The sequence below is a fragment of the Drosophila erecta genome, unplaced genomic scaffold, assembly GCF_003286155.1.
Source record: "Drosophila erecta strain 14021-0224.00,06,07 unplaced genomic scaffold, DereRS2 tig00000092-arrow-pilon, whole genome shotgun sequence".
In the NCBI taxonomy this organism is placed as follows: Eukaryota; Metazoa; Arthropoda; class Insecta; order Diptera; family Drosophilidae; genus Drosophila; species Drosophila erecta.
The window spans coordinates 3,418,075-3,440,720 of record NW_020825207.1 but is presented as its reverse complement, the minus strand read 5'-3'; the positions used below and the strand labels follow the sequence as shown (position 1 = coordinate 3,440,720).

The following is a 22,646-nucleotide window of genomic DNA, read 5'->3' as shown; positions in this document are numbered from 1 at the left end:
AAAAAAGCGAAAAAAAATCTTTTCTTCTTCGACAGCAAAAGAAAAAAAAAAAATCACCAAGAATGGCAGGACGGGCAGAGGGGTTGAAGAATCCTTCGAATAAATGAAAGAATTTTTTTTTTCTGCTGTAGATGCAAATGGCAGGCGCCGGAAACGGAACTACAGGCCCGGAGGAGCGAGGATGGGGTGCACCGTCAGGAAAGGATGCATGATTGCTCGGCTATATATGAGTGGGTTGGGGCGGCAGGGGCGAGGAGGGCGGCTGTGGTTGCGCTGCTCATCAACGCCATGAAGACTCCCCTGCCCTCCCCATCGCCATTCCCCATATTTATTTATTTAAAAAGAAAAAAAGTACATAACAAATTTACGCAACTTCTTCGCAGCGCTTTCTTGGACCTTCTTTTTTTCCGTGTCCAGCGCGAACTTTATTAAAAACAACAAGTACAAAGGCAAAAAAAAAAAAAAGGGCTGAAGAAATTAAGAAGGAGCCAAAGAGTTCGGCTCAGAAAATTTAAATAAATTGCGGCAAGGGTTGGGATGGACGGTAGGTGGGCGACCGAAGGCGACCCAATCACAATCCATCCGCCTGCCTGCTTGGCACCAATTTTTTTCTCTCCGTGCAGAATTTTCCTTGTTTTTAATTACGACAACGACAGAGCAGCACAGAGCGCTCTAATGGCCGTGAGGGCACACCCGGACTTGGGACTCCGGACTACGGACAGCGGACTACGGACTACGGACTACGGACTTCTCCGGACTGTCCGGGTCTTATGTAAAGCAATATACACATACACACACACACAGAAGGGCCCTGAAAAAAAAGGCTGCGTGGCAAAGTCTTGGCAAGGAAGTTGAAGAAAAAATTGGCATTGGGCAGGTATATATACGTGTGTACCCAAGAACTGCTACCCAAAAAAAAAAAAAACAAAAAAAAAAGGAAAAAAGAGGCGGAAAATCAAAAGAAGACGAGCAAAAGAAAAATCACTGCCCCTCGCCTGGTTTTGATAATCTCCCACTGCAAATTCCAATTAAAAACTCTTCATGTGCTAAAGTCAAATCAAAGAGATAGAGCTCAGAACAGGGAGGCAGCTTGGTTGGCTATATTCCTCCCATTTCTATTGAAATTCTAACGCAATTAGTGCATGAAAATAAAGCGCCAATGCTGCGTATGAGTGATATATAGCCTTAATGCTACAATGGCTAGTTTAGCTCGGTCCGCTTCATCTCAGCTCAGCTCAGCTCAGTTCTCTGGGCAACAAAACGAGATGAGAGACCAGAAACGAGGACGAGGATGAGGACCAGGAAGAGGACCAGGACCAGGACCACGACCAGTCAGGCATAATTGAAAAGCGAGACCGGCTGACAAACAGAGTAACAAGCACGTGGAGCAGCAAAAAAAAAAAAAAAATGTGGCATCAAATGGCTGGTGAACAAGCATCGCACAGGGGATGGGTGAAATGCAAAAAAAAAAAAAAAATCTTTGATCAAAGAGGCCAAATCTGTCTAAACCATAAACGAACAAGGTTTGATCCACATCAATGGCATAAATGCAAAGGAGAAATCTTTTTCCACAGGTTAATTAGTAGGATCATAAGCAAATCCATCTTTTTACTCCTCATTTTGCAATAAATGATAAAAATCACCTATAACCTTGAAAATTGTGCTTCTATTTTATAGGTAATAATGTTCTTTCTTTGCTTTTACTAAATTTGAAGAACAAAGAGGTTGAATATCTTAGCAATAATCTTCTTAAAAATTCAACTACATGTAGACGCAAATATCCATGCAAAATATTTGCACAACTTTTGATAAATATTTAAAATATTGCTGCGCTTGTCATCTATCCAAAATACTTATACTCTGAAGTATTCGACTTGAGAACTATTATATTGTCTTTAGCATTTTGTTCACTTCTTTCTTTTGACGCTCATCTTATTTGAGTAATTAATTGTTCTCATTTTGCTTATATTTTTACAACTTTTTCGCTAAAAGAGCTACCTTCTTCAAGGGCTTCCCCCGTCCACCCCCCAAATTCATCAACAATCTGGACATCTTAAGCCCCTTCACGCCGTTCGACATTGAGTACAGTCCCATCCAGCGGTCTTAGCTCAGGAAAAATCGATAATTACTAATGTAACTAAATACAATTAAAAGCACGACCGAAAAAAAGAGTACACATACTCATAGAAGGGGGAAAATCGCGGGCATTTTCATGCAGAGACAAATGAGCGGAAGAAAGAGCAGCCGAAGCTAGAAAAAAGTCGGGAAATGCGCTTACTTACAGCCCAGTTGGCAAATGGGCAACCCAGGATGCTATCCCCCATACCCATCCCCATCTCCATAACCATCCCCATTCCCATGCCAGCACCACTTTCCACACCCCGTGGACCGCTTTTCCTGGTTTTCCGCGGACTATCAAAGACAATGGCGAGCCCATTCAAGGGTTTAGAATTTCACCATTTGCATTTTTTCCCTCGATTCCCCCCTGCTTGCTTTCCATCCGATTTTGCTGTTCAGTAATTTCATTTCATTTACCATTTTTTTCTAGCCGTTCCTGTTCCTATCATCCTTATCTTCGACTTGATTATTTTTATTTTTTTTGTTTTTTTTTTTTTTTTTTCAACATTTCCTTATGGTTGCATGCATTTGTCATTGAAGTTTGGGGAGTCGAATTCACAGCTTGATTAAATGCCCATTGAAGATGAATGTGAAATTACAAGGCATCGGAGAAAGAAAGCATCAATATTGTAACTGAAACTGAAGTACATGTCACAATTTGTAATTTGTCTATATCCTGATTTCCGCCCATCCGAGGGCTGAAGTTTTTCCACCAGAGAGCAGCAAAATAATTGCATGCAAATGAGCCACTGACGTGCCGCATGAAAATCTACGTTATAATCCCAAAAGTAAGGGTGCGGTGAGAAGTACTGGGGGGAAAAGTGATGGTACTACATAGGGGAAACATCCATTGATTTGCATTTTAACACATTTCCAATGAAAACTTTATGTAGGCCACATTAATCTTTAAAAATGGTTTGGAATTTATATGTTTAAAAGGCGGCTTTATGTAAGGTATGAGTAAATTAATAGCTAATTATGCACAAATTCGATTTGGGAATAGAACTAAGTAGAAACAAGAGAGAATGCTATAGTTGCTAAAGAATTTTAATAAATTCTTTGGCTTTTCGCTATTTATATAACTCGCGCTATTGTTATAATTTACATAAGTAGCAAAAAGCGTGATTAACCCTTATTTTATGTTCCCAAAAAAGAGGCATAACAAATTCAGTGAACCACAAATCAATTTCGATCTTGGGACCCCGCTGATTACCCTTTTGGCATTTCACTTTGAACCCAGCAGCTAGCAAAAAAAATCAACAGTAGGCACTCACTAACGAGGAACTTGTGATTGAGAGTCGTGGCCTCGAGTTGCCTGTTTTTACAACGTTCGATATTTACCTGCAACGAGACGGAAGAAAAGAGAAAATTTGCAAATTAGTTGAAATGCATAATTAGGTTGCTACATTGTTAAACTTTGTTGTTTAGCCAAGGCAGATGAGGTAGCGAAAAATATGAAATTAATAATATTTTTTAAGAATAAGCGTCTGCTGGCAGAGGGAAATTCCAGCTGCTGAAGAAGACAAGGAAGGGGAAACTTTTCGAAAGCGGAACCAAACCAGTTGCTCCGATGGCTGAGTTTTGCTTGATCATCAATAAGAAAAAGCAAAATGGAGTCGAACCAACGCAACGTTAACAGCACCGACTAATTGCCCAGTTAGCGATAGATATGGATACAAAAAATATATATAAATATACATATATATAAGCTGGCAATGTGCACCCAACATTGCAGAAAATTGTTGCTGAGAAATTGTTAATCATTTAAACCGGAAAGATTCTTCAAATTGTTGTGGTTAAAATTAGTAGCTTACATAAAGAGAAATCTTGCTGAAAAATCGCTTGGTCTCATTAAAATGAATTTCCGTCTGGAATTCAGTTTAAACTTCCATTAATTGTGTAGAACGATCTTCATTCATTCATTCAAAGAAAATCCCGAAGATGGGCGCAAATAAAAGCAAATTGGTAAGCAAGTAAATTGCAAAATTGCTGATTGAGATACACACACAAATCCAAGAGGTGTTCGAACGAAAATGAAGATACAAAATATACAAATGTATATATATATATACAAAAAAAAGAGCAACGAAATCAAATATTCGCTAGCTGCAAAAGTTTATTGAACTTTTTCGTTTTTACGTTTCGCTCGACTCTTATTATGGCTCCATTATATTGTTGTTGCCCGACTTGGGTAAGGTGTACGCCAAAGTTATAAAATCGGCAAACAACAACACAACAACAGCAATAAGCAACGCATATTAATGAGTTTTGCATGCGACGCGACTTTGGCTTTCCGCTTAATGGTGTGTGTGCGCGTGCGGAAGGCATTTTGGTAGCCAATTAAAAAAGGTAACAGAAATAGAAAGAAATTACCTATTGAAAATTACACTCAAAGAAAACTTCAAATGTAAGCGTATTTCATTAACTTTTCACTTTACATGTACAGTGAATACTGTGCATACGAATTCAACTTCAAATAATACAAAATACTGTTGAAATATACAACAACTGCCAATGGAATAGATGTATCTAGTCTAGACTGTATATAATCTGGATTTTACTTTAAGTAATAGCCAATAAAAAGTTGTATAGAAAAATCTAGAAATTAAGCGAGCAAAGAACTTTAAAACCTTTAAAATCTAGGCTAACAGAGAAAAATCCAGTCGGTAAACGACCTTCAATCATAAAAAGAAAAGCAGACAAACCTTGAAAAGTGCCATAAAAATCAAATAAAACAAATGCGAGTGAGAACAAACTGAATGAAAAAGGGGGGAAAATGCAATTTTAGGTTTAACCCCCCTTGCGCACACACACACACACGTAAACAAACGCACACATACGCTCCGCGTAATAAAAAGCGTGAAAATGTATGAATGAACGTCTAGCCCTCTCTTTCGCCATCATGTCCCCAACATCACTCCATCTCGCTCACGCCCAATGTGTGCGCTTAACTTTTGATATTGAAATGGAGGAATAAGGCTGAAAAGGAGGGGAAAAACAAAATAAACAAAAAATAACATAAATTGATAGACTCAGAACGAAAAGGGGGGAAAGCAAAGTGAGCGCTAAATTTCACGAGCAAAACAGAGGAGCAGAGTAACAAAAAATAATCATAAAAATACTTAACACACACACACACACACAACCAGTCGAGGGCATAGAAGAAAAAGATGAAGAAGGCAAATAAAAGAGAACAAAAACGAAAAAAAAAGTAAAAGTTGAATTTTTCCAAAGAAACTGCAGAGCAAAACAGAGAATTACGCGAAAAATAATAATAATAAAAATGCCAAAGCGAAAAGGAGAGACGCCAAGGCAGACACAAAGCAAATAACGTGTGGGAGCGTAGAGTCAGTACGTGTGTGTGTGTGTGTGTGGGGATGTTTTACTGGAGGGGGGGAGGTGTGTGTGGAGGGATGGGGCGGCAAGGTGTGACGCAAGTACGCGTCAGACAAACAGACGCAGCAGCAGCAGCATTTTTATAGCCCTGTCTACGCGAAAAATGGGCAAAAGAAGAAGAAAAAACAGCGGGCGAGGAAGTGGAAAATATAGAAAAACGTGGCACAATAAGACGCCGTCGTCTCAGACGAGAAAAGCAGGAAAAGCAGCCATGTGGGGAGGAGAAAGCCCCCTACCCACACACACACACCCACCATTACGAAAAGGACGAATAGAGGGGTTCCCCAAGCTGAAATAACATGTGAGCTGGCTACATGGGTAACCCAAGTGTTTGCACAATAATATTCTACAGCAAAGTAACCTTGTATGATATGATACCTATTCTTAACTTTATAGTAGTACATATGCATATAAAATAAAATCCTTAAAAGCCCCAAAAATACTGTTTAAAATACAGAAGAATTAAATAGATTGAAGACCAGGGGACAAGAAGTAAAATACCTCAAGGGTCCACTGAGCAGCACACACAATCCAACACTACCGCATCAAGTGGATGCGATAGCCATATGGTGCAAGCGAAGGAGAGGGGTGTATGGCTGGCGAAAGAGAGGGGTGTATGGCTGGCGAAAGAGAGGGGTGTATGGCTGGCGAAAGAGAGGGGTGTATGGCTGGCGAAAGAGAGGGTTGTATGGCTGGCGAACGAGACAGCACTAAGCACGTTAAGCAGCTGTTAAGTGGACACCGGGGCAGCTGCTAGCATATGCACTTTGTGCTTTTGCATCTTTCGGTGTGGGAGACAAAACGGCTCAAAAATCAGGTGCATTAACGGAACCACTCTCGACTGCAGCCCCCCACAAAAGAAAACGTTTATCGGCTTCATGTGTAGCACAAAATCAACGATGGGGATACGTTGGGGGATAACTGTCTTGCGAAATTGGCAGCAGACAGGAAGCCCAAAATCGAGGACAGATGGAGCAGCCCCAACAGCTGGCATTGAAATAAGAATATGTATGTATATGGGGGGTATCACAAATATTGTAGTGGAAAGTGCATTTGTATGACTTATTCCTTACTTTCAACGCTCAAAACTAATGGAAGGTTGTAGCTAGGAGTTTAAAAAGAGTCATTTGTCTGTTGAAACCACCCAGAAAATAAGCCCAATATTCACAAGTTAACTAACCGGCAAACAAATCGGCAAAAGGCGAACAATTGCCCAAGCATAATGAGTGGAGAAGACAAGCGAACCAAACCGAACAGGAAGTGTCGGTCATTTGGTCAGAAAAGGGCATATTTATTGGTTGGATAGCGGGGTAAATAAGGCTTGCAGCTGAAATTGAAAACTTATAAAATCGAATCCAAGCGAACCTAAACTGAAATTGAACTCGTACTCGTATCTTAGAGGGGGGAAAAAAAGGGCAATGAGCAGCCACATCTGGGATGGGGATTGGATTGGACTGGGGGACGACGGGATGCCATGGAATTGGGGACTGCGGACTGAGGATTGCGGATTGCGATGTCAGATAGGTTCCACCTTCTGGCTGACTCACACACACACTGTACGTGCATACACATGTGTGTGTAGACCCCATATACCGATATGCTGGTGAGGCCAAATACAAATACAAATACAAATCGTGAGGCTTAATATGCATGGCTGGATAAATTGCTGGCTGCCCCGAGTCGTCGCCAACGTTGCTTCTGCTGATTGAAGGCAGTCGGCGAGAGCTCAGCTCAACTGAACTCTGGAAAAAAAAAAAAAAAAAAGAAAAAAAAACTGAGGCAGGGAGGGAGGAACAGTGGGTCGCTGGGCGGTAGGGACTCAAAAGGGGGGATGGGTCGGTTATTGAACACAACATGCCATTGGGGCGGCTTCAGACGACGACCGAGGAGACCACGACGATGACGATGACGGTGACGGTGACGACGACGACGACGCTGGCAGTCAGTCACTCAGCGAGTCTGCTTGATTGGACTTGGACGGACCTCGAAACGTGCCGATTCCCAGCTTGGATATATGCACCCTAGGGTGGTCCGCCATGCAGGCTAATATTTGGGATGCCTTTGCAGTTACGAGGGCAAAAGCTGATCGCCTTTGCGAAACTACCAGCTGCTGAAGGTTCTCATTAAAAGACCAGAGTATTTTATACGGCTTTACAAGAAAATTTATTGCAAAATGTATTATATGATAAAAAGCCTTCTTTTGGCTTGGTCTTTTACCATTACCGTCTTGTAAACTTAAATTTATAATAACTTGAGGTTACGTTTTGTAATCTTGTGTTTTATTATATGTCTTTTGTTAAGGTATTTAGTGTTGATAATAGACATTCTCATCAAAAGTTTTATTATTTTTATATATTATTATTATTATTATTATAATTTTTGTTATTTTGTTTCCTAAGCATAGTGACAGGTCCACCCTAGTGCGAGAAACATGTATTTGTATGTATGCTACATGAGGCCATCGTTTTGTTTGTGGCTTCTGCCGGGCAAAGGTTTCGCCAGCCCTTACAAACACAACCATACACTCCGTACACACACACAGCACACACACACGCACTCACTACACACACGAGCACACACTCGCTGTGAAAATACACGGTTAATTTGCCATTTTTATGGTTTCATGCCTTTGGCCTGGACAGTCTAAACAGAAACGGAAACAGAACTACATAGTATACATAAGTGTATGTATTTAATCCCACAACTCTGCTCAAAGAAATTTCATAAAGCAAACTTGATACAGATTATGCATACGGACCACATGTATTCCTCTATATACATATGTACATATATAGCGATAGGAAGATGTGTACATACATACATATACCGCATATCCCGTCGGTCGGCTGTTTATGCACAAATCAAAAAGTTCGCCCTCTTCAGACGCAGAAATGGAATGGAAAAAATAAAAAAATTACCAAAAATTTCAATTTCAAAACCCAAAGCCCAAAACCCAAGCTCAATCTGAAGTTCTCCCCCGGGCAGCCAGGAACTTCTGTGCATGTGTATGTGTCTATATGTAAGTCGGTATGCAAAACTTGGGAGGAAAAAAAAAGCCGGGATGACGAAAGCCAAAAGAAGAAGCCTCAGCACCACACGAAAATCATCATCATTTATGCAGATTTCAAGGCAGTGATAGCGACAGTTTTTTGGAGTGTGTGCGGCTTTTTTTTTTTTTTTTTTGCGCGGGGACACATGCGATACGTTTCATATCTATGTGGGTATGTTTATGTAGAAAGAACCCAGCTCTAAAGTTCATATGTATAGAGGTCGACCATACAGTGCGTTTCAGCGTTGTAAGATAGTGTTGGGTCCAAAAAACAGAAACATCGAAAAGGGAACTCTAGATGATGCAATTAAATTCGTTGTTTGTAGAAATATGAATCTGAAAACAATCTCAATAATTGTTGGGCTTCGTAATAAATATGAAAATAAAATATATATCTTAGTTATTCAATTTCCAAACGCACTGTATCCGCACTCAGATATGCATAAAATGTGAAAAATAAAGCATAAATAACTGGACGTTATCAGAGTCAGAAAAAACTTCCACTCGAAACTCTGGTACACCCCCACCATTCCCTGGACATACCGCCCTTTTTTTAGCATTTTGCAATGCAAATTTGTTAATTTTTTTTTGTATATCGAAACACATGCATATATACATAAGCAAGCACAGACATACATATCAATTTAAAGACCTCTTTCAGCAAAACTTTCTTTCTTGGGTGTTTTTTGAAAGTAAAATAAAAATAAAAGTGATTGGAACTTTTTCGGACTGATTTAACAAAGCGATAACAGCGCAGCCAATGAAATATTTATGCATTTCATACATGTGTATATACTACATATATAGATAGCAAGTCTTTTTATTCGGTCCTCCGATAAATTTCGTTGGCAACTTATTCGCCAATCGCTTTCGCAGAGTTTCTCACAAGACAACTGCAATTTGAGCCCCTAGAAAATAAAAACTTTGTGGCCGGCATGAGAACAAGCCAAGTACTAAACGAAATCAACCCAAACCGAAACGAGTCAACGAAAAACAAAAAAAAAAGAAAGCCAAAGTGGCGAGCGAACCCTATAATCGAAATCGATTTCGCAATGAGGTATACAATATATATATATATATATATCTATGTATAAATGTGTATATATGTAGGGGAAGCGACACCTACAAAAAGGGGCTAACACCCCACCACCCGGATCCCAAGACCATTGAAATGGCACCTCGACGAAGACGATTTGCCAAATTTGCTAAACTTACAAGCTGATGGCCATGTCGTGATGGCTAGGTAGGAATTCTCTGTATTTTCCGTTCGAGTTTCTTTGTGTGCGAATTGGTGTGTGTTTGGTTTTGTTAGTAAATTATGTTAATTGTATTCTTCTTCGACTGTCACCGTATCAAACTGCCTGCCAGGCAGGCCAGCCAACTCGGGCCATCAGTCCCACCAGTACCAGCACCACTTTGAATCCCAATCCCAGACACAAAAAAAAAAATAAGCCAAAATATTGGCAAGCCGAAATTGGAATACACTTGGGGGTGGACAACCATTTAAGCCATTCATCTTTAAATGCCAAGGGAGTTGTGATCCCAAACTAAGCGACAGAAAATGTGGGGCAACTCAATTGCATTCATCAAATAGGTTAATATGCGGTGTAATGATGCAAATTTTTAACATTTTTCCACACATAATGGCTCACTTGAGAAACTCTCTTTGGCTATTTGATTTTCACAAGTTTTCGTTTAAAAAATACACCCAATCCAATAACTTATTTTTAAGGTTCCAAAACCTTTCAGCTCGAAATCAGCGAGGGTATACAATTAAATTGGGAAACAAACGTATTGCCTTTTTTACATACAGATATCCGTGTGTATTTGTGGGTACCCCAAAATATAAGTTTATGTACAGTACAAATATATCTTTATCTGTATCGGACAGATACAGATACACATATATTTACACACATGCACATGCGGATCGAAATAAAACAAATTGAAATTCATTTCGTGTGCGAAACGGCGCACTGAGGGGGAAGTGGGGGGTTGAATGCGGTAGCAGGAGCAAAAGTCATCCACTTGGGCCATTTGGCACACCAAATCATTTTCAGTGCCCACCAGAGATATATTTTTAAAAAGATCAAAAACCAACAAAACAAAAAAAAACAGACATACAGCACGCAGACATCCGTTTTCGAAAACCATTTTTCAAGTTCCTCACCGCGATACCAAAGAATTGATATTATCCCACTTGTGCAAGATTTTTCAATAAAGCTCTAACAAGCTGAGCGGAAGCATTTTGTGTGAGAAACAAAAGGCTAAAAAAAATAGTAAAAAAATAAAAACGTGCGAACCAAACTTACAAACAAGAAAATGCCGGCTCAAGTCGGACATGAGCTGAGAAACTTAATTTTCGGCTGACTGACGATTGGTGAGACAAGAAACTGGTTTCCAATTGCCGGCAAGAAACCAACCGCGGGCGGTAGAGAGAGGGGGGGATGGGGCAGGGGGCGGCACGCATGACTTCAGCAGCAAACCACAAAAATACGAGAAAAATACGAGAAAGAAACACTTTGACGCGCCGTTTTCCCAGCTGTTTGTTGACCTCAAAGAGCCCAAGTCAAAGCCAAAGACACAGGCAAAAGCCAAAGCCAAAGCCAAAGCCTGTAGCCTGAAGCTCTAGCCAAAGCCAAAGTCGGGCCAAGTCATGGTTATGGCCAGGCCAAGTCGGACCGGGCCATAAAAGAAGAGCAGGCCGAGCAGGCACAGTCGAGTTAATAATAGGCAGCCAGCCAAGTAAGCCCAACTTGAAGGCGATTCAGCAGAAGACGCCAGCAGCAAGAGGAGCAGAACGATACTGGTTCTTCAATGCGGGGCTCTAATGCGGCCAGAAAGAGACGGTGGCCAGGGAGTGAAAGAGAGCGCGGCAAAGTGCTGGCTTACATGGGGTTTTCTAAAGCAAGGCAACCGAACTACTCTGGCGATAACTCTTTGATAAAACATATATTTAACTAAGCGTACTAAGCTTTATTAGCAACCTTTGTAAGCCAATAGGAATTTTAGCCAAACGCAGAGATCCTTAAACTCGAAATTGACACCTCTAACTATTGATCTTTTAGAACTTAAAACAACGAATATATACTGCTCGTTTGCTTATACTAGAATACAAACCAATTTAAACTAGACATTTTTAATCGAGTTTCAGTTGGCATTGTTATTTTGCCACTAGATTTGTTTTCCAATAACCGGCGAACCGGCAAAGTACACTCATTTTATAGCGTTTGTTGTTTAATTCTTTGGGCCACAATTGAGTAATCAAGCGTAAAGTCGGAGTGAATGAACACATAAGAGTGCAAAAGCGACAAGCAAATTGGCTACAAAGGATTTCCCCAAGAAGACCAAGAAGAAGACGGCCATGAATATGGCGCCAAGGGAGGGGGAGGCGGAGGGAGCGGAATGTGAAGAAAGCGAAGCAAAATGGAAAAGGAAACCCGGCAAAGCAGCGGCGGCAAGTGTCAAAAACGAGATGAAAAGCGCCAAAGTGACGACACAAAAACCTATAAAGAGCAAGAAAACAGCGCAAAAGCAGCAACAAAATATAAGACAAATCTTCAAGGACGTATGCCAAGGTAAACAGACACACATATGTAAGCCAAAGAAGGAGAGTGCGAAGCGGAGGTGGAAGAGGAGGAAGACGACGGCGGGGGCACAAAAAATAAGTAAAAGTAGAAGAAGCAAGACGGCAAAAGAAAACGCGACCTGTTTGATGGCAACACACACACAAACACGCTGAAAAGGAGATGTGAAAAGCAAGTGTAGGAAAAACTCGTTTCCAAAACGAAAAGGGTGGGGGAAAATCCCCAACAATCAGGAATAACTCGAGTAACAAAATGTAGGTAAGTTTTATAGCGTCGTCCGCTTCGCTATCTTCTTCTTACCAAAAGGAGTACGTGTGTTTGTGTGTGTGTGTGAACATAAAATTTAATCAAAAGGCAAACATTTGAAAATGTGCCAAAGAAGGAGCCAAGCCAAAGGAGAAGGAGAAGGAAAAAGGCGAAGAAGGAGACGACGTGCGCGTAATGTGCAGTAAAAGCCAGTTTGATAACGGTCTACTTAGCCCACCTCCCCCTGCCTAACCCGCTCATGTGTGTGTTTGTGTGTGTGTGTAATGTCTAGCCTAGATTTACGGACATAAATTATGCAAGAAATGGAGCAGACAGCGAAAAGGAGAAGAAAAGGAAGAGCGCAGCCAGTGGAAAAAGGAAGAACCAAAGCAGCAGACTGACAAAGTCAAAGACAAGGTCAAGGTCTCTATTTCGCTCACTCCTCAACCCTCCCTCCCTCGCCATCTCTCTCCCTCTTTCTCTATGTATATCTCTCTCTATCTTTCTTTCTTACTCGGTTCAAGCCAAAAGAGATAATAATAATAACAAGGAGCAGAGGGCCAAATAAGAAAACGTGTTCCATTAAACAGGTTCTTCTTCGTTGGCCAAGCCTAATGGTCTCAGGTTGCCGCGAAAGGGAAAATTTGATGTTCTACCTGCTTCGCTACCTGTTGCATTCGTTAAAGATACCACCAACAACAACAACAAAAACTAAAGTCACTTCAGAGGAACACAAAAGACTGACCAACCAACCCTCTTATAACTATCCAAAACTGAACCCTCATATACACCTGCACATAAGAAGATTGTAAAGTCAATGAGCTCAATTTATTTTGAGTCACCCCATGGTATTTATAGCTATAAGGAGGTGATGTAACTAGGAGAAAACATATACCGAAAACCATTATAATGTGGGAAAAAGTCATAATACCACAAATCTGGCAATTGAAGTGATAAGAAATGTTTTAATAGATTTGCTTTTCAAAAGTATATAGTTGTAGTCAGTTCTCCATAGTTCATTGGTAACTCCATCGCACATGGTTGGATAATTTCTTTATTAAAAAGTATCTAACGCCCTTCTCCAAGAAACCACAAAAATGAAAAATAATTCTTAATTGTCATGGGAGCGTAGCACAAAACGTTCTCTTTCTAATTCACTTCCCGCTTTTTGAGTTTTTTTTTTTTTTGGTTCGGTTCAAACATTTTTTTTTTTCGTTTTTTTTTTTTTGGTAATTAATTCTACGCACTTGCGCAACAATGTCGCCGTGTTCGCTATAATTTCCAACCGAGTCCACGCACTGGATTTTCAAGGTCTAATGAGTTTGTTGCCACCAAGCGAGAAACCATTGGCTATAATGAGCCTGGCCGAAGAAAAATTATAATCATCATAGAAATAAATGATTAAATTGCCATGCCAACAGTGCGTTACATGAATATTAGGTGATATATGTGGTTCTTGAACTGCGTAAGAGCAAACCAATGATTATGTGGGAACTCATTTTATAATCATACAATCTTCGGCTGCCTTTTCAAGTTTTAGTTATGTATTTGATAAAGCTTGCAAGCCCTGTAAAAACCAATTTCTAATTATTCAGTTTCAATATTTCAACTATTCAGTAAGCCATCCTAAACCTCCATGCGTTTATGTGACGCACTGTAAACATAATCTTTCGTAGTTCATTATTATAATTGTAGTCGGTGCTTTCAGGCCTACAGCTGCTTGGAACAACCAACTTCTTGGCGATCTTAAGCACATAAGTTAGGAGGGGGGAGGAGGTTTTCCATCCGGCCAAAACTTAAGTTCAAGGCCTTTGATCAAATTTCGAAGAAACGCGGCTTTTAGTATTTGGCAAGTTTCTGCGGAGATTGATTTGCTGTTTGCTGTATACATACATACATATGTTTTTCGTTTATAATTTTTGCAAGCTCTTTGTGATTAATTAGTGTTAATTACAATGTCGTCCAGGCGAGCATTTCGTAAGGCTTGCTTAAAAAACCTTATACAATCTCTCCCATCCGAAGCGAACGAAATGAACGAAATCAGCGAAAATCGCAAATTGTAAAGCGATTACATAAGCCTTTAATATGAATGAATTCGGACTGTGTCTGTGCTTCGTTTTTGGTTTTTATTTGATTTTTATTTAATACTTTCATTGGTTTATGGCTGTGAGATGAGCTCATTTTTGCCTCGAGGCAAGACGAAAAAAATATGAATATTGAAATATAATATAGGGGCAGCGGTTCGCTTTTGGGTGCCATCATTAAGTTTTCTTGGTCTACAAAGTTCTTTGAACTGAATTGCTTAATGGTTGGTGGACAAGTGAAAAGGGTTTTGAAATTCTGGTTCGGTAAAAGGAACACGAGACCTAAACCTAACCAACCACAGAAATAATGGTGCCACTCAAAATTTGATCATATAAGAAATTCTTTCGTCATGTATCGCAGTATGATAGGAACACTTGTATCAATCCTCTCGTGTAATTAGCTTTCAACGGCTAAATGGCTAAATCAATCACTTCAACTGGACAACAAAGTGGCCAACACATTAAACTGAAAGACACAGTGGCATTACGAGAACAGCATCTGTGGCAGAAGTGGCAGCAGCAATTGCTGTTGCAGACCCCATTGAGAAATAGAATGTGAACACATAACAAGTGCGTGCGGGGCTAAACATATAGCACACACCCGGCGATTCATATATAAATGTATATATATCTGCACTCGATTTCTTAATTGAATTTGGTCTAAAGCACTAAGCCAAGCCGAATCCGAGGCACGAACAAACAAGACAGAAACGCATTAGGGGAGATGATGCTGGCGACTTTGCACTAATAAGTTTATTATAAAACAATAATTACAAACCGAACTGAGGCGGAGGGAAGTAAGTAGAAATAACGAGAAAGTCGCTGATTAGCTTTGTGGCTACCGCCGACTTGAGCCACGACTTTGGCTGGATGCTGCATCTATATATCTGTATCTGTATATCCGTGGCTCTTGCTGCACCCGTGAATGGATGCTGATTAGCCATCAGCATCACCATCAGCATCAACAGCAGTGGCAGCAAAGCGAAACCGAAATCAAACCAAGCACGTACAGCGAAGTGTTAATTGCAAATGTACCAAGAAGTAACGTTTGGGGTTGGAGCCTCCGCGTTGCAGAGGTGCCAATACATTGGATATGTGGCACATGTAACACTGGGGAAAGATACAGTGAACGATTCCTTGGACGGACAGTCGATGGACTTTGATCATGGGATTTGTCCGCATAAGATTTGTCTGCATAAGATTTGTCCGCATAACATTGGTCAGGGAAAGATTGTGCGCGGACGGCTTGTCCGTAAGAAAAATGATTCCTTGTTCCCATAGTTCCAGTTGAAGTTGATTTTAAAGATCATGAGTTCATATGTGATGTTCGCTCAAGAGATCTGTCCGCTCAAGAGAACTGTCCGCCCAAGGGATCAGTCAGCCTGAACTCAGTCCAAATAGTATTGGATGTCGGAGGTCACAAGCGCATGCGCAACTTAAGTTTTCCTCTGTTTATACAGAAATCGATGATCGGCAATTGGATTATAGTGGAGGATTGATGGTCAGATTGGACCCCAATTGGGTGCTGGGTGGGGTGAGGCGGAGGCGGAGGAGGGAGAGATGGCCGTGGGGGCACAAAAAGAGAGAGTGCCACACGCAGGCACAAAACAGAGGCGTCAACGAACCGGTTTGCAAAGGGTCGTCGTCGTCGCGGCGAAGTCACATACGCGTCAGCAATAATTAATCAATCAATAATTGAGGCAGCCCAGGCACAAACACACACACTGTCGCAGTGTCGCAGACACACACACACACACACGCACACACTCATGCACGGACAGAAAGACAAATCCAGACGTCGAGCGAGAGAAACGTTCAACTAATGACAGGGCATACAAAATGGCCGACACATAAGCCCATTAAGTCCGAACAAACAGACATCCGGTGACCATCCATCGAGCAAGTGTTCAAATGGAGGGAGGGAGGTAGGTAGGGGTCGGTCTATAGGCTAGATTTAACCTTACTTCAACTCTTACCGCATTACCCACCCAGAATCAGAATCTTGGTAGACCCCGAAAAACTAATCCGCTACAAACGTCTGATTGTCCGCAATAAGTGTGCCGAATTCATGTAAAACCGATCAACTTACTTTCTTTGCTCTTTGCTTTTTGTTGGTGTTGTAACTTTTGCTTTTCTCTGCCGCACAGCCAGTTTGGTATTTATTGGGGTTTTTGGTATTTTTAGTATTTCTTTTGGATTAACTCCTGTTATTTGGCAATATATCCTTTGCTCTTTTTTACTTAAGCTTTCTTGTACGAAAATAACTTTTCTCTTTCTTGATTTCTTATGCTGGTATTTCTTTCAGAAGAATGTATTCCTCCGTGTTGCTTTCAGTACATTTGCTTTTGCTGCACTTCTTGCGCGCGTATTTTCGCGACGTTTTTGGAAATATTCGTTTCTTTTTAATTGTTATATGTTACTAGAGGTGGCAACAAATCGAAAACGGAACCCACATGTTTTGGGCCGCGAAGACGAGACGAGAAAACGAAGAGAGAAAACAAAAGCGAAGCGCACAGGTAAGGTAACGTTGCGACTGTGCATAAAAATCGAACTGAACTGAAACCAAAGAAGAGCAAGAAAAAAATTCCAAAACCCAAGTTTTTGACGCCGCTGCCGCTGCTGCCTGACGTCGTCGCCGCCGCTGTTGCCGCCGCTGCTGCTTACTGTTGCTGTTGTTGTTCTTCTTCTGCTTTTTTTTTCTTGTTGTTGTTGTCGTTGTTGTTGGTATAGTTGTTGCTTTTGGCCCGCTTTACCTGAGACCTGTAGACCGCTCTGCTGAATATCCAGAGAACCGACCGACCGAACCGAAGACTTTCAACGTCGCCCCTGCTCGCTCGTTCGGTTCGGTTTCTTTTCTGCGCTGCCAGCCAGCGTCGTCGACGTCGACGTCGTGTGGTTAACGCCGCCGGCGGAGCGGCAACAACAACAACAACGACGACGGCTCAGCTTAGCGTGGCCCGTTCAGCTTGGCTTGACTTGGCACCGGCGCACAGGTGCGAACGAGAGAGAATACAACTGCCGCCGACAGCGATCCTCTTCTCTTCTCTTTTTTTTTTATTTTTTTGGCACATGTATTTGTGTGATTTGTGCACAGGTAGAGGTGAATGCATCTGTGTGCGTGCGTGTCCCTTAGGTAAGCAAAGAAAATGTGTCCGACTTCGGTGAACAGGTAGACCGCTGCTCACATGCCGGTTGTTGTAGTTGCTGCTGCTGCTGCTGCTGCTGCTGCTGTTAAGGCCGCTCATGTTGCTGTTGTAGCCTGTGATGTTGCTGCTGTTACCGTTGACTCTCAGATACAGCTTCTGTTAGGAATGTTGCTTCTGTGTTCCATACTGTTCCTGCTGTCAGTAAGCACAATGTTGCTGTTACTATTGTTGCCCATGTTGCTACTGATATTACTGTTACTCAAATGGGTTGAATCACCACCTTTCCTTCTTCTGCTGTTACAATTTCGCTTGCTACATTGTAGTTTGCGCGAATAATGTTGCTTCTGCTTATGTTGCGTTTAAATGTTGCCAAACGTATAACTGCTGTTGCCCATGTTGCAGTTATCATGGCTAATTGAGATGTTGTTGCTTATGCTGGTCATTGTGTTGCTGTAGACCCCACTGTTATTAAATATAATGTTGCTGCATTAATGTTAATGTTTCTTCTGTTACTATTGTTTTTGTTGCTGCTGTTGCTGCTTCAATGTTTCTGCTGTTGTTGCTTCAATGTTTCTGCTGTTGTTGCTTCAGTGTTTCTGCTGTTATTGTTGACTTTTCCATGGTAAGTAGTTGCCTTTATTTTCCCATTTAGCTGTTGTTGTTGTTGCTGTCGCCTCTGCTGATTTTGCCGGCGGCAGAAGCGACGGAACGGCGTCGACTTGGTTTTTTTTTTTTGCGGCTTAAATGCGCACACATCCACACACCCATCGAACGGAATACTAATACCAATGCGACTCACACGAACAAGCGCAAAAGGCAGCGCATTAGGGTGCCTCACCTTATGGCAAATAAATTGACTTCGGGATAAGGCCGCTCAAAAGACAATGGAAAGTGTGGCAGCCATAAGCCGGGTTTACAATCTGTGCTAATGAAGTCAAATGGAAAATTGTTTTTTTTTTTTCAGAACTGAAGAGGCCAAAGAATGCATGCAGTACGCCCACGTTTTCCTAATGATCTGCGATCTTAGCAAAATAATGTTTATACATTTCAATACTAACCAATAGCGGAATCTTCATAAATTTCTATCGGAAAATATGTTTCTCTTTTACGAAATCAGATTTTTAATTTTAAACATTTAAGTATAGAAAGCCAGGCTCAACGGAAATGGATATTTAAGGCGCATTAAAGCGACTAGTGATGTTGCAACGCCCTTACATAATTAGGGTCACCGAATATTGAGGAATTTTTTGAGTATTCGCTGTGGGTCACCCTAATCCCAATGCCCATTGCCCGCATACAGGTAACGTGGGGAAATAAAAACGGCCAGGCGTTTATGCATATGGAACGCAGACACATAAGCGGCAAGAAAGCATACGTCATACAGTGAAATTGTATGTGGAAAAATACGCGACGACAACAACAAGAAGAACAACCACTAACAAAACAACAAACAATAACGAATGGCGATTTTTGCGCGTGAGTAATTTGTTGACTATGAGTGTTGTATGGATGGTGTTTTGAAAAGATGTGCACAGGGGTATGGTAGCATTTGTCCAGTTTTGTCTCTTGTGAGGCTTCTGCTGCAGGTAGGCACATACACACACACACACACATACTGGAGCAAATACCCGGCACACAGATACAGATACAGTTCCAAGCCATACAGATACTTTTGTATGGTGGCGGTAATTATCGGTTTTCGATGCCATATGGCAAGCAAAAAAATAAAACAAAAAAAAAGACACAGAATACGTATTGAAACCGAAATCGAACCGTGTGTAATGGCCCTTAATTTTTTTTGCATTTTCTGTGCTGCTGGTGTTATATTCCAACCAATCTTGCTAACTAGACACAATTTTAACCAGCCACGGATCGTTTCGAAACCCCCATAGCACCACCTGAAAATGTATCTACTTGTGATTGTCCGCCTGTTTCTCTTATTTGTGTGTGCTTTTTTTTGGCATCATGCATACTAACTCAATTAGCACATCGTGTAAACGTGATGTGGGAACAAGTAGAAGTCTCCCAGAGGCGCCTGCCTTTGGGACCTTGCCACAGTTTGGGGATTTCGCTCTTTTTCTTTTGGTCTTTGGGTTTTGGTCAGTCTGTCAGTCTGTCAATCTGTCAATTGGCTGGCAAGCAAACAGAACCAAGTACACATGTTCGGGAGCTAAAATGCAATCGCGGGTTCCTGGAAAACGCCAAACTGATCATGCAAACAACAAATATCAAGTCACCACGGGCACACTCACACACACTGGCACACACACTAGTGTAAACCACTTTTGGGGCAGGGTTGGGGATACGACACGCCCATGAAGTGAATGCCTTGGATTTGGTCCAGCGTTCGTTCAACAGGTAAATCTCCACTGTACAGTGTATATATACAGCAATATATATGTATGAAAATATATACACAATATCGCCCATATATGTATCTCTGTACATCTGTGTTTTTTTTTTTTTTTGGGAGTGGATGGGATCGTAGCAGTGTCCAGCTGCTTTCGTTTTTACTTGTACGTCTGCGATTTTTAGTTTTGACACGAAGTTCGCTTGGAGTTTTGGCAATACACTTTCCAGGGTGGAAAATAAAAAACAAGCATAGAACTTATTTGAATAAAGGTAATCTGATTGTATAAATCTCCACAGATTTGGGGGCTTCAAAAACCATCTTTAAGTATATAGATATAGCTAGTTGTAGATACATTAGCTAGATAAAGATATATAGCTAGATATATATATATATATATAACTAGATATAGATATAAAGAGAATATCTTAAGATTTCTGACTGAATTTAGCTGAATGAAATGTGTAAAGTTTTGCAGTACCACCTCTTTTAAGCTAAAGTTGAGAAACTGCCTCGCAATGTATTCCAAATGCGACCGCCACCGATCGAAAAACAATATCTCAGCTCGTTGGCTGCATTGTGATTCAGCTTGCATTTTTGCGCATTTATCGAAAATATTTGCTCTGGCTCAGCAGCTTGGCTCATATTGGATTCAATTTTAGTCGTATCCGCCGCTGCTGCTGGCCATCGCTGAGTGAAACTTACAGTTCATTTGTTGGCTTTACTTTTATTTCGTGTTTTGTTTTTATTTTTTGTAGTTTTTTTGTTTTTTTTTCTGAATATTTGCTGGGCATTACATTGTCACGACTTGGCTTACCTGCAAAGAGAAAGATAGAGTGTAAAATTGAGGTCATTAGTAAGAGGGTTTTTTCAGGTCTCTGGCTTACGAACTGCTTACGGTTAATTAGTGCAAATGTTTATAGATTTGAAATGAGTTTTCCACCCGAACGAGATGGAAAATGGTTTCATTTTCCGTTCACAAAGTGTTTGGCTAGTCGAAAGCTAGCGCTATTTGTAGCCCTAGAGAAGAAACAATATCTAAGGGGCAGAGAAACTAATTTTGAGTAAGAATCCTGAAGCCTCAAAAGCAATTTTTAATTACAACTGAACTGAAAATTTATATGCGAACTTGGCGCTTGGGACGATTGGGTAGATTGGGAAGCTTGGGAAGCTGCAAGAACTGCAAAAGAAAGCTGGGGAAATTGAAGGAAAAGGAATGCCCAGGGTGTGTAGAAGATGCGCTGTATGGGGGGCAACAAAAAAAAGAAGGAAAAATCTGTGCAAAGGAAATCGACATGCAGATTAAAAGGAAGTTGCACAAACCAAATGGACAGGCCAAAGGGCGTGGTGGTGTTGGTAGATTGCGTAGAGAGTCAAGCAAAGGCAGAAAAAATTCGATTATCTGCGAGAGGAAAACTGTAATTAAATCTATGGGGTTTTCCACACAGGACGCCAAAGGAAATGTGAGTGTGGGTGGGGCCATTGGGGCCGTGGGGCCGTCGAGGTGGAGTAGCAGAAAAAATGCAACGAAATCACGTAAAGCAAACTAATACCGCAACAAGGCGTGCAGATTGCACTGCAAGAACAAGAAATGCCACCAGAGGGTGGTGGGTGTTGGGTGTTGGGTGGTGGGTGGTCCGAAAAACGATGGGCGATGGGCAATGGGTAGCGAAAGGACACAGCTGAGCCTGCGCAGGAATTGCCTGGTCCTTGGACTACGAATGTGTGCTCATCCAGAGCTCGGGGTTTTTGGGGTCTTAGTCTGGGGGGCAGTGGTCTTTAGTGGCAGGGATTAACAGAGGAGCCAAATGGCATGAGCTAGGCTCTTGGACGACCATTGAAACCATGATGATGGCACTGCCTGCCTGCCTGCCAGACACACACAACTTTTAAAATACAGAAAAATACAAAAAAAAAAAAAGAAAACGGAGTGGCAACGCAAAGAAGAGGCTTCATTAGCATAGAGGATAGAGAGCTTGAGTGCGAAAAGAACGTGGGCGAGGGGCAAATATCCTGGCGGAAGTGCGCCACATTCAAGAGTTCTAGAATGAAAGTCAGGACTGTATCTTCAAAAGACTCCAGTATTGCAGATAAAAGATATTGTATCCCGCTAAAATTAACGCAAACAGCGACCTGGAAATTTGTTGCTTTAGGATGCTACTGCTAAAGAATTAGTTAACTTATTGAGATAATATATTGGCCAGTGCCAAAAAGCTTTTACAGCACACAGATATAGATTGTTTTGTCGATAAATTGTCGCTTGCCCCTTGCCCCTTGCCCCTTTCCCAGCTGTTTTTTTTTTTTTTTTCCACTTGTCACACATACCCCAAGCTGCAGTATTGTTAGGGTATGGGCTAGAAGAAGAAAAAGCGAAACAAAGAAATGTCGAAGTAGAGCGTTGCATGTGCGGCTTATGTACCCCATCCATTCCTCCTTCAACCTGCCACGCCTCCTTGCCAACAGCCCCTCAAAACTCCTTCCATGCCATTGCCGCCTGGCTACAGTTGCGGCAAATGAACAAACGCCAAGAAGAATGCTCCTCCCCAGCCTTCTAGTCCTGATGCTGCTATGGTGCAGAAAAAAAGGATATTGTAGAACTATGAAAAAAAGCAAGTGGGAAGCAGAGACGCCGGACGGCGGTGGGGGAATGAAGTATGCTCCGGGGGACGC

General features: G+C 41.4%; 1 protein-coding gene across 8 annotated transcripts in view; it reads right to left on the bottom strand.

Moving 5' to 3' along the window:
- LOC6547431 (alpha-protein kinase 1) overlaps window positions 1–22,646 on the bottom strand; it is a 52,230-nt gene that overhangs the window by 7,972 nt on the left and 21,612 nt on the right. Inside the window, exon 1 of one of the 8 annotated variants that reach the window (XM_026980855.1) lies at window positions 17,234–17,335. The exons of 5 other annotated variants lie outside the window; for them this stretch is intronic. The gene's annotated coding sequence lies outside the window, so the exon portion shown is untranslated. Of the gene's footprint in view, window positions 1–3,392; window positions 3,454–16,569; window positions 17,073–17,233; window positions 17,336–22,646 lie in introns of those variants that run through there. 2 more of the 8 variants (XM_026980859.1, XM_026980856.1) reach the window with 2 other exon arrangements.